We start from the raw sequence: 5,194 nt of genomic DNA, 5'->3' as shown, positions 1-5,194 counted from the left end.
TTTAAAGACTCGCTTTGCGAGTCCTAAAAGAGTATTAAGGACTCAAAACAAGTCCTTAAAATTATTAAGTAAAAGAACATAAAAACACTCATTGTTTCCAAATTTTTCATATTATTAACTTTTGTATTTATAATAATTTTTATATAAAAAAATTAACTATATTATTCTTTAACATATTTATAAAACTTGTATTAGTTAAAAAATAGTTTTTTATTAATTGAAAAAATATTGTGAAAAAATTAATAAATAGTATAATTTTTAAAATAAACTAAATTATGTAAATATATATTTATAAAAATGATGTATTTATTAAAAAAATTTAAAATTAGATTTTTTTTGTTTCTAAATTTTTCATATTATTAATTTTTGTATTTATAATAATTTTTATATGAAAACTTAAATTTATTATTCTTTAACATATTTATTAAATTTGTATTAGTTAAAAAATAGTTGTTTTATTAATTGAAAAAATATTGTAAAAAAATTAATAAATAGTAAAAATAATAAAATATGTAAATATATATTTATAAAAATGATTTCAGACACACCCTCTTGTTACGCGCGAAACTAAATAAAAAACTACAAAAAAATTTCATTTCCCTCTCTATCTTCTTCTTATTCTTCCTCTCTCTCACACAGAAACTCACACTCTCTCTCCCTTCACTTTCAGACCCATACTCGGAAACCCCCAAACCCCAAACACAGAAACCCCAATGGAGAGACCCATACTCGGAAACCCCCAAACCCCAAACGCAGAAACCCCAACAGAGAGACCCAAACCCAAACCTCAGTTATATAAGGAGTTGTTCTCTCTCCCTACGCCTCTCCTCTCCTCTGCAATATCCCTCTCCCTACGTCGAGCCAGCCTCCTCTGTAATCTCTCTCCCTATGCATCTCCTCTCCTCTGCAATCCAACTCAAACTAGGCGAACCAGATGCGAACCACGAGCTGATCTCCTAAAGCCGAGCCGAGCCCAGATGCCTCTTCCCTCCCTAAAGTCGAGCCCAGATGCCTCTTCTCCCCTAAAGCTGAGCCAAGATGATCTCCTAGCTTGAACCCAAACCGGCGTTCAACTCAACTCCATTCTTGAACCCAACGTCGAGCCCATTCACATCTGGTACGTATATATATTGTTTATATATATATATATTATGAGTCTCTATATTGGGAATTAGAACATGTTTGAAGTTGATGTAATGGTTTGTGTTGTTTCAATTTTCAGGATTCTTGCTAATAGACAATCTGTTGCGCGGTCTAAAGAGTGGAAGATTCGCTATACCAATGAGCTACAGAGGAAGGTCCAGACCCTTCAAACTGAAGCCACCACCCATTCTGCGCAGGTTGCATTGCTCCAAGTAAGATTATGACCTTGACTTTTTCTTAGTTATGGAGAATTATGAGGTGTAATCAATTATGAATGTTTGGTGCCAAGTCTATTCTTTCTGCATTCGTAATTTTTTTTGTTTGTAATATATATTCTTTATATAAATTACTGTTTAATTTGTGGATATGTATTCTTTATACTAATTGATGCTTGGGATACTTGTTTACTTGGTAGACACAACATGTGTTTACACTAATCGATCAATTGGCTAATTTAGAGAGCACCAATGACTGTACCATATGGACATGTTTTATCAAGACAAATACCAGTTTTCTTTTTTGATTAAGCCAATTGTATGCTTGTACCTAACAGCTTAGGTGTGCACTCCAATTGTTTTTTGTATGATTTGTGCAGTTTTATTGGTCACCATACACCATATTTTTCGGTTATTTGATATATATTTTTATTTTAATTAGAACCTTCGTATTAGTGAGCCTTTAAAAGTTATCGGTTCATTGGTTGTTTTGCTAACTAAATTAGAGATTACTGTATTCTTTGTTTAAGATATTAATTATTTTTCTAGGACAGTATTAACCAGTGATCGCTGCTTTTTTATACTAACTTTTGTACTGGGGTGTCTGCTCACCACCTTAATGACTGTTAGAAGAGTAAACAAAAAACCAAATTTAAAGTGAACCAATACAAAGGTCATAGAGCACACATTATTCATACTTGGTATTTTCATGTGATGCAGAGGGATACTACTGGGTTAACTGCTGAGAATAAGGAGCTCAAAATGCAGTTACAGGCTATGGAGCAACAAGCACAACTCAGAGAGGGTATGGTTCTATTACACCAGAGGGAAGCATTTGGGTGCCTTGTGAAAATGGAAAATGGATATTTTGTTTTTTGTTTGTTCTAGCTATTAACAATTTCAAGTTAACCAAATTCTCTTCTCTGCTTTTTACTCATTCAAGGAATGAATCCATGTTGCTATTTTCTTTTTCTCATCCACAGCTCTGAACGAAAAAATGGGAGCTTTTTCTCATCCATGTTGCTATAGTGAAGGGAATTTCGTACCTCAACATTATTAACATGGTTTTTTTTTTTTTGTGTTTTACTTCTAACAGGATGAAGGCCTTCACGATTCAAGTAAAATTGCTGCTTTTGATTTTGATGGATGTCTTGCAAACACTTCTGTTAGAAGGTTGTATAATATTCATTAAGCACTGATTAATTACATTTCATTTAAGTGCAATATTAGTATAGCATATTGAACTATAATTACCAGAAGAAGTTAAACAAAATCGAACTAAAATACATTTCATTCCAATACATAGTTTTTAAATCTTATTATATTGATTCTAATGTTCAAGCTCACTTAAGGTTCTTGTGAACTAAGATGCCCGAGACATTTTCAATGTGTGCACTTACAGAATGCTTCATTTGTTGGAAGCTTTACACAAATTTGGCTCACTAACAACTAGAGTTGATGCACTTATTGCAGGGTAGGTCCGGATGCTTGGTCTCTGATGTATCCTTCAATACCTGCTAAGCTACAAAGCCTGTACAATGATGGCTATAAACTGGTTATTTTCTTTCCGTATAATCTATCTCAAATGTCATGTATTTGTCTTATGATTTCTCCTAGTTTGACATTGTACACCTGGTCAATGCTTCGTGAACTTCTAATTATTTACATTATTCACCTAATTCCATTTGTAATCATTGTCAAGTTATCTTTACCAATGAATCAAACATTGAGCGCTGGAAAAATAATAGACAAGTTGCTGTGGACTCAAAAATTGGTCGCCTAAACAAATTAATGAGATAATGAAAGTCCCAATTCAGGTCATGCTTATATATTGTCTATTGGATATAATATATATATATATATATATCATGCTTATATAATTTTTGGGCACTTTGATATGTACAAGTCTTTACATAGTTGTAGCGAGTTCCTTCGTAGTATATGAATTCTTGTATTCAACTGCATATTTTGGGAGCAGCTTTCCCATTTGTGTTCATCCTTTCGTCTTTTAGCTTGCCAATTAGAATAGTATGTTTGCCAATGGCCACCTTTACTCTAAGTTTTGTTATTTGCTAGTTTCTTAATCAAAAGGTTTCCCATTAACTGAAAAAAATTATTCTACATTTTTAGGTTCTTTTGGTTTCAAAAGTATAGAGAAAATTTCAGAAAATTTGCTGAATGATTTGCACTGCAATTACAAATATGTAGGTTTTCATTGCTTGTGGAGTAAGTAATTCTAAAGGTCAAGCAGACGATCCCTACCGCAAACCAAAATCAAGGATGTGCTTCATATGGTGGATTGTTGTATTCTGTGGGTAAATTATACCTAAACTATATTTATTGTCTCTATTTACTCGAGAATTTTTTAACTTCTCAATAGTAAGAACATAAAAGATAAAAAAAAACCAACATCAGTTATTGCAAATAAACAAAGAATTTGATGTGTTATATAATAGTTTTAATATTTTTTCCATCATAAGTTCCAATTATATATGATTAAATGAAGAATTTGTTAGATATGCTTTAGTTCTAATGGTTCTTTATAAATTGTTGTATAATGTATCATTGTGTGTGTATTTTTTTTAATAAAGAGCTACAACTTTTAGTGTTTCAGAAACTAAAGAGAAAGAGCACAGCAGCTGCTGCACTCAAGTCACTTCAACATAAACTTTAGAAATACAAGATAGAGTTGAACGATTCGTATAAGAATACTCGAGTATGCTTATAACTTGTTCATGTTGCACAGAACTAATTACTAATAAATTAAGATTATATTTGTATTAGATGAAATATATTTTTATTAAGTTTGCTATGTAATTTTTGTCTTTGTAATATGTAAATTTTGTTTATTTTTTTTATTGTTGACTGCTGTTGGTATAATAGATATATAAAATTATTGAATAAAAAAGTTTATAAATTTATTTCTTTTATTAGATTGTGTTAGAACTAATCAAATATAAATTTAATGTTACTAATGGTAAATTAATTTAATTTTTGATGTGCATTATTTTACTACACCACATTATTTTAGGACTTGCAACGCGAGTTCTAAAAACTTACTTAAAGGCACTCAACCTGATTTTTTAGGACTTGCGTTGCGAGTCCTAAAAGATTACTTAAAGGCACTCAACCCAATTTTTTAGGACACGCGTTGCGAGTCCTAAAAACTTACTTAAAGGCACCCAACAGGATTTTTTAGGACTCGCAATGTGAGTCTTAAAAAACCTTAGTTTTTAAGGTTCTCAAATAGAGGACTCACGTCCTGCGAGTCCTAAAAACTTTTTTAGGACTCGCAATGCTAGTCCTAAAAAGTCTTTTTTGTAGTAGTGGCCCTTGTTCATGGTCGTGGAAGACAATGAAGGTTGGGTTCTACGGATTCAATCGAGGCCTATCGATTTCAAAGTTTGCTTGGTTCGAGAATTTGGGAGAGAATACGGAGAGTTTGAGAAAATTATGCCAGGGGTATTTTGGGTAGTAACGTCATTAGTAGTACCAAAACGAGAGTCATATAGGGATAGGGTATTTTTTTTAAATGTAGTGCCATTTATTGCATTAAAACTCAAATTTCCCTTATAAAATTAAAAATTCACTTTTCTGTTTCCACACATTAAATTCATGACACTTTAATACCCTATGATATTTATAACATAATTGGTCACTTAATTTTGTATCACATTTTATGATATCATTATACATTACACATATGTGCCCATAAAATATAATTTTAATCCAACACAGAAAATTGGTATGATTGTATTTTTTTTTTACTAAAATGAATTCACATATTATGATTTATAAATTTAAGCAACTAATAAAGCAAAAGACTAATGAACTTC

General features: G+C 31.4%; 1 long non-coding RNA gene across 3 annotated transcripts; it reads left to right on the top strand.

Annotated features, from left to right (window-relative positions):
• Positions 1-578: 578 nt before the first annotated feature.
• LOC133798217 (uncharacterized) lies at positions 579-4,175 on the top strand. 3 transcript variants are annotated; one of them, XR_009875797.1, is made up of 7 exons: positions 579-1,117; positions 1,223-1,355; positions 2,079-2,163; positions 2,455-2,531; positions 2,832-2,913; positions 3,567-3,673; positions 3,965-4,175. It is a non-coding gene; the product is annotated as an uncharacterized LOC133798217 (long non-coding RNA). The 3 variants fall into 3 exon arrangements; XR_009875795.1 differs by having other exon boundaries at positions 3,567-4,175; XR_009875796.1 differs by having other exon boundaries at positions 2,832-3,175; positions 3,567-4,175.
• Positions 4,176-5,194: the final 1,019 nt, after the last annotated feature.

The sequence above is a fragment of the Humulus lupulus genome, chromosome 8 (genome assembly GCF_963169125.1).
Source record: "Humulus lupulus chromosome 8, drHumLupu1.1, whole genome shotgun sequence".
Taxonomy (NCBI): Eukaryota; Viridiplantae; Streptophyta; class Magnoliopsida; order Rosales; family Cannabaceae; genus Humulus; species Humulus lupulus.
Note: the sequence above shows the minus strand (reverse complement) of the source record. Positions and strands in the feature narration are given on the sequence as shown.